The sequence below is a fragment of the Cnephaeus nilssonii genome, assembly GCF_951640355.1.
Source record: "Cnephaeus nilssonii genome assembly, chromosome: 10".
In the NCBI taxonomy this organism is placed as follows: Eukaryota; Metazoa; Chordata; class Mammalia; order Chiroptera; family Vespertilionidae; genus Cnephaeus; species Cnephaeus nilssonii.
This window is the reverse complement of record NC_137081.1, coordinates 88,129,388-88,142,105: the sequence shown is the minus strand read 5'-3', so window position 1 is coordinate 88,142,105 and position 12,718 is coordinate 88,129,388. Positions and strand designations below refer to the sequence as shown.

The following is a 12,718-nucleotide window of genomic DNA, read 5'->3' as shown; positions in this document are numbered from 1 at the left end:
GGTGCACGAAATTTGTGCACTGGGGAGTGTCCCTCAGCCCAGCCTGCACCCTCTCCAATCTGGGACCCCTCGGGGGATGTCCGACTGCTGGGTTAAGCCCGATCCCTGTGGCAGTCAGACATCCTCTCACAGTCCTGGCAGTCAGACATTCCTCTCACAATCCGGGACTGCTGGCTCCCAACCACTCGCCTGTCTGCCTGCTTGATTGCCCCTAACCACTTCTGCCTGCCAGCCTGATCAACACCTAACTGCTCCCCTGCTGGCCCAATAGCCCCTAACTGCCCTCCCCTGCCAGCCTGGTTGCCCCCAACAGCCCTCCCCTGCTGGCCTGGTCACCCCCAACAGCCCTCCCCTGGCCCCATCAGTCCCCCTCAGCGGCAGCCGATTGGGCCGGCGGGAGGAGCAGGGAGCGGGGACTCGCAAGTCCCCGCCACCCGCTCCTCCCGCCAGCCCAATTGGCCACCCGAGTCCTGCCCGCCGTGCCTCCCACTGGCTCAATCGTGGATGTAGTGGAGTGATGGTTAATTTGCATATTACCCTTTTATTATGTAGGATTATAAAATGTTATGTTAATCAGGACATTGATTACTTTAAATAAATAGATTATTTAATACTGTTTAATAATAATAATATTATATAATAAAAAGGTAATATGCAAATTGACCATCACACCCTCACACAAGATGGCTGCACCCATGTGGTCACAAGATGGCCATCACAAGATGGCCAGCAGGGGAGGTCAGTTGGGGGTGACCAGGCCTGCAGGGGAGGGCAGTTGGGGGAGACCAGGCTTGCAGGGGAGGGCATTTGGGGGGGTCCAGGCTGGCAGGGGAGGGCAGTTAGGGGTGACGGGCCAGCGGAAGGCGTGGGTGGTGGAACTCGGGGTGGCCGATTGGGCCAGCGGGAGTTGCTCCAATCGGCGGGTGGCCAGAGCCAAGGCCTGGGTCCCAGGTGCCAGAGGAAAACTGGTGCCGGCAGCCAGGTGAAGGAAGGTCTATTGCACGAATCTTCATGCAACGGGCTTCTAGTATATATATATATATATATAAAACTTTTGCTTCCTAGAGAAATAAATACCAAAAAAAAAAAAAAAAACACCCTTTTTTTTCCTTACTTTTCGAAATAGGCTTATTTTTCTAATGGAAAACATACTTACATTCTTAAGAAGCATAATAGAGGTAGTGAATTCCTTAGCTGAGAAACAGTTCCTTCAAACTTGGAAATCCCAAGCAGGCTCCAATGACTTACTGCACAGTTACTTAAGCCCTGTTCGCCTGCCTCCTTAGGCTTTTCTTGTCGCAAACACTTGAACTAAAATTAACCTCTAGATACAATCAGCAGGGTAAGTATCCTTGAAAAAGCACGTGCTTCTACAAGGTCGGGTCTAAAAGACTAAACAGAGACCTTTGCAAAACACCCAGGGGTTCGGACTAGCTTGGAAAAGTCAAGGTAGGGGCTGCCACCTTTGGCAAGGTTCCCCCAGGAGCTCCTGACCTTTCAGAGAATCCTCCTTACAGACATTCCAACCAAGTCCTGTGCTTCCCCACAGGTAATGTCTCAGGGAGTCATCAGGGTGACATTAGCAGATTTTATCAGGCCCAAACAAGTCACAATTTGGCTGCATGTAGAGAGGGCTCTTCTCCATTGTGTGTGCAAGAGAAAATTAGCGCCCTAGAACTACAAAACTCAGTCTGTCCAAAAAGATTTTTTAATCTTCACCTGAAGACATTTTCTCCATTGTTTTCTAGAGAAAACAGAAGGGAGAGAGGAGGGGGAGAGAGAGATATAAACATCGATATGAGATAGATTGGCTGCCTCTCATATGCACCCTTACCAGGGCCAGGGAACCTGCAATTGAGGTACCTGTTCTTGACTGGGAATTGAACCCAAGACCCCTTGGTTTGTTGGACAGTGCTCTAACCACTGAGAAAAACTGGCCAGGGCTGTCAGTCCAAAATTTTGTCGGGGGCCTGAACTTAACCAAACTGGGCCATTGGGAGTTGGAAGGGTGGAGTGAGTGGGCCTTCCATTTTGGGGAGGTGCTGTTCAGGCCTGTTGGAAAGAGGAGAATTAACCCCTGACCAAGAGTTTACAACTCAGTCTCTCCCAGCTTCTGCCCAGACCTCAGCAAGGCAGAGCCATCAGTTGTCAAGAGAGTGGGGGGCCACTTGGATCCCTAATGGGGAGGTATCAGTTAGGTTAAAAAAAAAAAGTGAGGCAAATGGTCCCCATACCAAAGCCATACCACTTTGTCACAGACACCTACTCAGATGGCCCACACCTCTACATCCCAGCACAGGTAGCTGAGTCCTCAGCAGTGCATGAGCTCCACAGAGTGGGGTGACATGGAGGGTGGGGCTATTGCATTTTACCAGAATGATGCTCTAAAAAGGCGAGTGTTCCATACAAGAAAGAGAGCATCTGTGGCACGGAAAGGTGACTCAGCACAGGGGCCTGGCAGCTGGCCCCTCAGCTCTCTTCCCAGTGCCACAAACTCCAGTCTCTTCTCACATGACTCCATCCCACTCTGCACTCCCTCTGCCCGAGATCAGGCTGAGTGGCTGCAAATGACATTTTGTGTATTGGCCCTTTAAGAGGGCACCTATATCTCCCTGGTGGATAGAAACCCTGGTGATTTTCACAGCCAGATTCTCTTTGGCTGCCTCTTCTCTGTTCAGGTTTCCTGGGCTAGGGAGTCTGGTGTTGGGTTGAGATTCTTCACTCCTCAGGGGGGACCTTTGTGGCTGAGATATTCCTTTGGAATCTCAGCTGTCTTGTGTGGTAACAGGTTCAGACATTTTTACATCTCTGCCCCTCCTACTAGTCTCGTGGCTTTTTTTATAGATCATTGGTTATTAGACTTTAATTCAGATAGTTAATTCATTTGGTTATTCAGGTGGATTGTTTTATATTTTAGTTGTAATTCCAGTTTGGTCTTGGGAGGAGATGAGTGTAACATCTACCTAGTATGCACCATCTTGAATCTTTTTCCCAAAATTGAGAATAATGCTTTGAAACCAGGTTATGAGGCATAGTTTGTAATTTGTGCAATACTGGTATAGTCTTTTAACTTCTTGGGAGTTAGTTTCTTTATTTGTAAAATGACATTTATATTCTTTTACTTTAGATCATATAAAATTATTTTATTATAAGTAGAACAAGTTAAAGCATCTTAACAACTAAAAAATATTGCAAATTGAAAATATCTCATAAGAAAAGTAAGGAAACAGGAGAGAACATAACATCTACTTAGAGACAGTGAAATTTCAGGTGAACCTCGAAGAAAGGAAAACTTTTAAATAGCAGCAGAAAGGAAAGGAGCTAGTAGATTCAGCAGTTCTCATGTGTGTGACTGCCACAGAGATTTTTCTCCCTGAGGCCATTTGGCAATTTTTGATATATATATTTTTTTCTTATCACAGCTAGTGGGGAGGGCTAACTGGCATATTTAGGCTCAAGGCCAAGAATGTTGGTAAACATTTTATAATGCAGAGGAGAACAGCCCCCTAAAACAAAGAATTATCCAGACCAAAATATTTCTATTGTTGAGGTTGAGAAACCCTGCTACATACTGATGAGTGAGTAACATAGCAGTTAAATCAGAAAATATTTGCTGGATTCTGCATGCTAAAATGGGAAATTGGTAATTTTGTATACAGTGAGAAACTAAAGTTTACTTGTCAAGAAGTGATGAATTTTGCATAATAATAAAAGAGAATCATTTTGAATGAATAAACATTTGGATGTAATTTAGCAAATTACTTATGTAATTATTTATTGCAGACTAAATATAAAGGTAAATTGGATATGAAATAAATTCAAATTGATTTACTCAGTCTTTATAATATTGTGTCACTCATGTTGGGTCTCAAATAATCTTTTGCATCATTTCCATTTTCAGTGAGATTTCACTATTGGGAGTAGGACACATGGGAGATTGGAGTCATTTATCCCCTTAGGTAATGCAAAATGGCATTGTGACATGTTTTATCCAATGACATAGGCGCAGAGTGAGGCATACTGTTCTGAGGGAAAGCATTCAAGCACTGTTATACAATTCTCTGCTCTCTTTATTCTCTCTCTCTCTCTCTCTCTCTCTCTCTCTCTCTCTCTCTCTCTCCTCTCTCTCTCTCTTTTCCCCCCCTGGGTATAGTGAACTTTATTGATGGTGCACGACAAAGTAGGGATCCCTACGCCCCTCCCCTTCTTTAGGGCGTCTGTGATGGAAACAGTAGCCAGGAGATTCTCAGTGTGTTGGGGGATCAATTTGGGGCATGGACTCCCCAGCAGCTGAGGGCCTCTCTTCCTTTCGCTGGGGCTGGTGGTCCAGGGGGTCTTGCTCCTTGGAGGCCATGTGGACCATAAGGTCTACCACCCTGTTGCTGTAGCCCAGTGATGGGCAACCTTTTGAGCTTGGTGTGTCAAACTTCGCCAAAAAAATGAGCATAACTCGGGTAGTGTGTCACTTTGAGGAAAAAACATTATTTCACAAATGTTTCATCCTCAGGAGCAGCTAATGTTTCATCCTCGGTATGCGGCCACCTCAGCGGCCGCGTGTCATCAGAAATGGCTACGCGTGTCAGTGCTGACACGCGTGTCATAGGTTCGCCATCACTGCTGTAGCCAAATTCATTGTCATGCGAGGAAATGAGCTTGACAAAGTGGTCATTGAGGGCAATGTCAGCCCCAGCATCAAAGGTGGAGGAGTGGGTGTCACTGTTAAAGTCGTAGGAGACAGCCTGGTCCTCAGTATATCTCAGGATGCCCTTGAGGGGGCCCTCTGATGCCTGCTTCACTACCTTCTTGATGTCATCGTATTTGGCAGCTTTCTCCATGAGGCAGGTCAGATCCACAACCGACACGTTGGGGGTGGGGACACGGAAGGCCATGCCAGTGAGCTTCCCATTCAGCTCAGGGATGACCTTGCCCACAGCCTTGGCAGCACCAGGAGAAACAGGGATGATGTTCTGGGCAGTCCCAAGGCCATAATGCCACAGCTTCCCAGAGGGGCCATCCATGGTCTTCTGGGTGGCGGTGATGGCACGGACTGTGGTCATGAGTCCCTCCACGATGCTTAAGTTGTCATGGATGACCTTGGCCGGGGGGGGGGCAAGCAGTTGGTGGTGCAGGAGACATTGCTGACAATCTTGAGGGAGTTGTCATACTTGTCATGGCTCACACCATCACAAACATGGGGGCATCGCAGAAGGGGCAGAGATGAGGACCCTCTTGGCTCCGCCCTTCCAGTGAGCCCTGGCCTTCTCCATGGTAGTAAAGTCACCGGTGGACTCCACAGCATACTCAGCACCAGCATCACCCCATTTGATGTTGGCGGGATCTCGCTTCTGGAAGATGGAGATGGACTTTCCATTGATGACAAGCTTCCCGTTCTCTGTCTTTGCTGTGCCTTTGAACTTGCCATGAGTAGAATCATACTGGAACATGTAGACGATGTAGTTGAGGTCACTGATGGGGACAGTATCCACTTTGCCAGAGTTAAAAGCAGCACTGGTGACCAGGCGCGCCCAATGCGGCCAAATCCGTTTACTCTGACCTTCGCCATCGTGTCTCAGGGTTGTGGCTGCTGGCACTGCGCAGAAGGAGAGGCTGTCTGACGAACAGGAGGAGCAGAGAGCTGCTCTCTCTTCTCTTGCTGTGTGACATGGATGGGTATGTTTTCCAGATTTGCAAATACAAACGTGGGGAGCTTTCTGGCTGATACAGAAGCATGCCTTTCTCTGTCTTGGCTGACTATGAAATATGTGTGGTATGGGGTCAGTCACCACTCTTTTGACTTCAATCTTTACACATTTCAAATTAAGTTTAAGATAAATGATTTCCAAAATCTTCTTTAGCTCCAACATCTTAAAACTAAACAGATATTTACAAATTTATGAGAAGATGCTCTTTTTTAACCCTAAATACTTGGTTTTATGTAGACATCTGACAGGAGATTAAGCAGCCCAATATTCAAATCATTTGGAGCATTGGTCTCAGATTATATCTCAAGCTTCCCAGAGGTAGAGTCATTTTATTATGAGTAGATACCTATCTTTAATCATTAGAAAAATGAGAAGATGGGAAGGTCTAATTACCAAGGAAAACTTAGCTATTCCAGACTCATATAATTTGATTTGTATTACTTAAATATCTGAAGATATGTGCTCATAATTATTTCACACATAAAGACACTAAAATTCCAGACTTTAGAGTCTGCAATCAGGCTTGTTCAGTCTGTGAAGTATGAACCATAATGTGCACCCAGCTCCTATCATGGTCCATGATACTGGAAAGCCTTGATAACTTCATGGAATTGTCTGTGCTATTCTAGTAAATATCTCACTTAGACGTGTTTTATTCAGCATCTTTTACATATGATTATCCTTCTTTCTTTTCACTGCACAGTGGAAGATTTTAAAGACTATGGCCTGGATTTCTTCCCTATCCTGTGTTTTAATTATTAGTGGTATCAATATCACTATTATCACTTTTTATTTTGAGATCATTATAGATTATCATACAATCGTCAGAAATAACATGGAGATATCATGTTTCCTTTTAAAGAAATTTACCCAGTGGTAATATTTTGTAAAACTATAGTATAATAAAAATAATTAGTTTATCAGTGTTGATACAGTCACAATACAGAACTGTTCCACAAGCAAAAGCATCCTTCATGTGGGCCACACTCACTTTCACACTAACTCCTGACAGCCACTAATCAGTTCTTCATTTTATTACTTTATAATTTAAGGAATATTATATAAATGAATCATACAAGATGCACTTTTAAAAAAATATTTATTGTTGAGAGTATTATAGATGTCCCCCATTTTTTCCCCATTGTCCCCCTCCACCTGTTCCTGCCCCATCCCAGCTCTTCACCAACCTACTCTCCATGTCCATTGGTAAGGTCTTTGGTTAATCTCTTTCTACTCCCTCCCCCCTTCCCTCTGAGATTCATCAGTCTGTTCCATGCCTCTGATTCTATTTTATTCACCAGTTTATTTTGCTCATTAGATTTCTGTTCATTTATTTTGATTTTTAGATTCAATTGTTGACAGATATGTATTTGTTGCCATTTTATTGTTCATATTTTTATTTCTTCTTCTCCTTCTCCTTCTCCTTCCTCTTCTTTCTTCTTCCTGAATACCCTACAACATTTCATGTAATATTTGTTAGTAGTGATAAACTCCTTTAGCTTTTTGTTTGTTTGTTTGTGAATCTCTTTATCTGATGCTCAATTCTAAATGAGAGCTTTGCTGGGCAGAATAATCTTGGTTATAGGTCCTTAGTATTCATCACTTTGAGTATTTCTTGCTACTCCCTTCAGGCCTGCAAAGTTTCTGTTGAGAAATCAGCTGACAGTTGTATGGGAGCTCCCTTGTAGGTAACTAACTGCTTTTCTCTTGCTGCTTTTAAAGATTCTCTCTTTATCTTTAATCATTGGCATTTAAATTATGATGTGTCCTAGTGTGGGCCTCTTTGGGTTCCTCTTGTTTAGGATTCTCTACATTTCTGAGACTTGCAAGTCATTTATTTCACCAGGTAAGGGAAGTTTTCTGTCATTTCTTCAAAGAGGTTTTCAATGTCTTGCTCTCTCTCTTCTCCTTCCAGCACCCCCATAATGTGAATGTTGGTACTCTTGAAGTTGTTCGAGAAACTCCTTATGCTATCTTCATATTTCTGGATTCTTTCTTCTTTTTGCTCTTCTGATTGGGGTTTTTTTGCTTCCTCACATTCCAAATTATTGATTTGTTATCACAATCTTCTACTCTACTATGGAATCCCTGTAAATTATTCTATATTTTAGTTAGTGTAAATTTTCATGTCTTTGACATTCTCACTAAGATCCTTGAAAGTTTCATGAAGATCCTGGAGTAACTTTATAACCATGGCTTTGAACTCTGTATCCAGTAGTTTGTTTGCTTCCATTTCTTTTATTTGTGACATGTTTCTTTGTCTCTACATTTTGATTGCTTCCCTGTGTTTGTTTCTATGTATTGAATAGAGCTGCTTTGTCTCCTGGAATTGGTAGAGTGGCTTTGTGTTGTAGGTGTGCTGTAGGGCTCAGTGGCTCAGCCTCCCCAGTCACCTGAGCTGAGCACTGTAGGTGTGCCCTTGTGTGAGCCTTGATTGTTGTTGGCATCACTGGGAGGAGTTGACCTCGAGGCCAATTGGCTGTGAGGTCCAACTGTGGCTACAGTGGGAGAGCTGCTATGCAGGAAACACCCCTATGGAGCAGGACTTGCTTCAGTGGTGCATTTGTGCTCACTGAGTCTGCCTCTTGAGTGTGTAACTTGTGGATGTGTGGAGTTGTAATCTGCTATGGTCAGAAGCTGTCCACTGGGTGTACTGGCTCTAGGGCCTCCAGGGAGGTGAAAAGTCAGCCACTGTCTGGGGCCACCCTGCAGGATCTACAAAGGGATCTTCAGATAGTTGCTATTTGTATTGAGCTTAGAGGTGCCCAGGTGAAGCCCAGCTATGAAGCAAGGCAGGCTCATGCTAGTGCAGGGTCTTGGGCCTTTTATTGATAGTTTTGGGGCTCCCTCAACCAGCTGCAGCTTGTTTGAAAGATTTTAGCAAAGTCTGAAACCTCAGCCAGGACAGGCCATTCATATGGAAAGGCTTCTGCAAACAGCTTGAGTGGGGCTGCAAATTAGATGGGACAGGGTCTTGTGGAATCCCCAGGGTGGAGCAAACAGTGTGCTCCAGGCTGATGGAGACTTAGATATGCCTGACAATCAGCCATGAGACAGGGAATGTCCCAGCACTGGATCAATGACCCCTGTGAGCACCCTCATCTGGAAGAAAGCCCCCCCCGCCTCAAGTTCCTGCCCTGATACCAGACAATCGAATTCTCTCCATATGTGTCTGGGTCCCCCAAAGCCTCCCAGAACTGGGAGTCTGAGTAGTTTTGTGCACCGGCCCTTTAAATGAAATACCTGGGTCTCCAACAGCCACCTTATCACTCAGCTCCAATCCCCACTGGTTTTTACAGCCTGTAGTTGCAGGGACTTCTCTTCTGAGCTCTGGAACCCTAGACTGGTGTAGGGCCTGGACCCCTTGCTTCCCATGAGTGGCCTCCACATAGATGATCTCCCTCCTGATTAAAAAAAATGGCACACATAGGTGTCAGACCAGCTCCTCCTACCAGTCTCAATGTGCTTTCTTCTTTACTTCTCTAGTTGTAGGAATTCCATTCAGCCAACTTTCAGGCAGCTCTGACTGATGTTCTGTATTTTAGTTGTAATTTTGGTGTGGTTGTGTGAGGCAGAGAGTACAGGCATTTAACTATGCTGCCATCTTAGTTCTTTAGACTCAAGATGTACTCTTTAATTTTTTTTTCATTCAGCATAATTCCTTAGAGATTTATCCAAGTTGTTGAGGATATCAATAAATTAATTATTTTTTTATTTTATTTCTGAGTATTATTCTATAATACAGATTTATTGCAGCTTTTTAAAACCATTTAGCCATTAAAGAACAACTAGGTTGTTTTAGTTTTTTTGCTGTTAGGAATCATGCTGTTATCAAACACCTCCCAACAAAGAGAAGCTCAGGATGAGATTATTTCATAGGTGAATTTTACTGAACAGTTAAAGAAGATTTACTGCCAGTCATTTTCAAATCCTTCTAAAATATTGAGTTGTATACCTGTACACATTTTATAAAGCCAGCATTACACAGATATGAAAGTGGGACAAAGATACCACAAGAAAAAAGTCTATAGGCCAATATCCCTGATAAATATGAATGCAAAAACTTCAACAAAAGATTAACAAATTAATCCAACAGTATATAAAAATGATCCTACAATATGACCACATGGAATTTAGCCCTAACATAGAACTGTGGTTCAATATATTAAAATAAATTGTCATACACCATGTTAACAGAATGAGGGGGAAAAATGATCCTCTAAATAGATTCAGAAAAAGCATTGGACAAAATTAAACACACTTTCGTGACTAAAACAAACACTTATTGAAATTTTTATGACAACTTTAACCCTATAGACCAATTTTGGAATATTTAATATTTTTATTATGTTGGGTCTTTCAATCTATGAATACAATGTGTATATTCATTCATTTACCTTCTTTAATTTCTTTATTCTGCATTTCATAAAGTTCAGTATACAGTGTCTGTATATATGTTTTTAAGTATATACCTATGTCTTTCATTTTATTTGGGGCAATTGTACATTGTGTTGTGTTTTTCATTTCATTTCCATATTTTTTTTATAGTAAGTAGAAGCAACATTGACTAATACTCTTTTTTGGGTTGTCAAGCTCACCTGTTGTTTTAAATGGAACTTATTAAGCTAAGGTAGAGATGAGCCTACCAGGATCACCTTTTCTTGTTATGTTGGAGGTTAGGAATAATTAGACCTGAGTATTGGATTGATAATAAGATAACCTTTTACTATGTTGTTCTCCCATTCCTGGGGCCTAGATCGGTGTGTTTTTCTTCTTCACCTTCCCCCATTCTCTACTGCTTCTTGCATTATTTTTTATAATTTATTGTTGTGTTTACCTGGAAGAAACAGAAGGAGATGAATCTATATCATCTTGTCCAAGTTAGAATCCACTCTGTGCTTTTGGGATAAAAATGAAAATATATTGCTGGATGAATATGACTCCTATGTTAAATATATGGAATATCAATAAAAAGTAACTTTATGTGTAGGAATAATGAAACTCAAATTCTTCATCAATTAATATCAAATTTTCCTTTTGTATCTCTTTCATATAAAATGTTTATATATTTGAGATATAGGTTATATTTCTTCCTACATATTATACAGAGCTTTAGACTACTGTTCTGTATTAACTTAGTCCTCTGTATTTATAATGACGTGACCCCATAGATGTAACACTGCTTTGCTGAGTAGCATTATCAATACAGGTCTATTTTTCTTTGAATCTCTAATGCCATTTTGAGAATAATAATGCTAGGAGAATGATCTCTATTCCCCATCCCTATGGACTAGCTGAATAGGTCCACTTCTACTCACTGTAGCTTTAAACTTTGTTTAGCAGTTATTTTCCCCAAGAAAATAGAGAAATAAAGGCATCTGAGATTGGAAAAGTAAATGTGTTCAGTGTCAATAATTTTATCCTGTTGTTGGACCATGTATTTCATTAATGTCTTGTCCCTACTTCTCCTATTTCAGACTCTCCACCAGCTGGTGATAAGTCTTTTAAAGATTTTCATCAGATTTTCTTTCACTGAGATTTCTTGTCACTAAACTCCATATTTTGTGTCTCTTTCACTTTGCTACCTTGTTGCACTCACCTGCCCCTGAGTGAATGTGGTTAGAGGTTGACTAAAGAATATGCTAGATGAAGTTTGTAGGATTTCAGACATTGCCTCAAGGCCATGGCTGTCATCTTTGCTCATTGTAAATGTAATGGAAACTTCTGCTCTTTCCTCAAAAATGTAGTGTTTCATTTACACCTCAAAGCCATACATAAAAATCAACATCCCCCAGGTTGGTTAGAGTTGATGACAGCAAAGTTACATGAATTTTGTGATAAAATCATAGGTACTTGCAGTTGAAAAATGTAAGGTGTCTGGAGCCTCTTACATTTGGGAATATACAATGTTCTTTTTAATTCTAATTCATTTAAATGTAAAAATAGACTTTAGTTAAGCTGAACACTGTTTGGCCAAGTGCCATTTACATTCAAGAAAAATGCCTTCAAATTTCCTATTGAGTTATGAAAGAAGCATGGTTATTTTTTATAAACAAACAAAACACTATGCCCCAGACTTTCTATATCTAATTTTCTACTTTCTACATCAATGATCTTTACCAGCAATCTGCCTTTTCCTTTTTTTTTTTTTTACAGCAGGGGGGAATTGGAGTGGGGTATACAAAAGATTAATGTGCTTGTGCATAGTGCATGAGCATATGGCTACTTACATATTTTTATATCTTGAAAATTGAAGCAAATAAAACATAATCATTCAAGTAAACTGAAATAATGATAAATTTCTTTAGTTACAGAAGAAAAGGACCTTAGATTCAATGAAGTTCAGTAAATGAAATATATTATTTTCCTAATCTTGCTGACATTAAATCCCCATACTACATAACATTGCTACTAAAAGTGATGTGATTGATGTTTCAAGAGTGTCAGAGGCCATTTTGAAGCCCTTTTTCATATCATAATGGAGGCATTTTGTATTCTGAGAATGCAAGTCATTATTATTCTATTTGTTATGAATTTCTATAGCACTTTATTCCTGCGCATATTCTATTCTTAGACTCTGTGATACTCACAAGACTTTTGTGACCTGGATAATGAAATGGCTAAATATTTTACCAAGACATACATGCAGGGAGTTCATAGAGTTGTCCACTGAAAACTCAATCTCAGATCATTGAAAACCGAAACATATTTTATTTGCAAAATGGTCAGGAATGTTTGAATTTCAGAGTGTGGCCCAAACATGTAAGCTAATTGTTTTATTCAAATCCATTACATGGGCATTTGCCATTATTTCAATACATTTTTAGAAGGACATAAGAAAAGCGGGCAGTTTGTGTCCTTAATTAACCAGCAACATTTTTAAAATAATGGAGAATGTTTCCACATCTTAATAATCAGAACACAATATATTTTTAAAAAATATATAGTATTTGTGGAGCAGTAGGAACTGCCTACTACATTCCACCCTCAACAACTCTTGCTCTAAATTCTTTAAG

The 12,718-nt window shown here is 41.2% G+C and overlaps 1 pseudogene across 1 annotated transcript; it reads right to left on the bottom strand.

Moving 5' to 3' along the window:
• Window positions 1-4,246: 4,246 nt before the first annotated feature.
• Window positions 4,247-5,563, bottom strand: LOC307106076 (glyceraldehyde-3-phosphate dehydrogenase-like; annotated as a pseudogene). The gene is made up of 2 exons: window positions 4,616-5,563; window positions 4,247-4,382 (listed from the first exon to the last, which is right to left on the bottom strand). The product of its transcript is annotated as a glyceraldehyde-3-phosphate dehydrogenase-like (transcript).
• Between the last annotated feature and the right edge of the window lie 7,155 nt (window positions 5,564-12,718).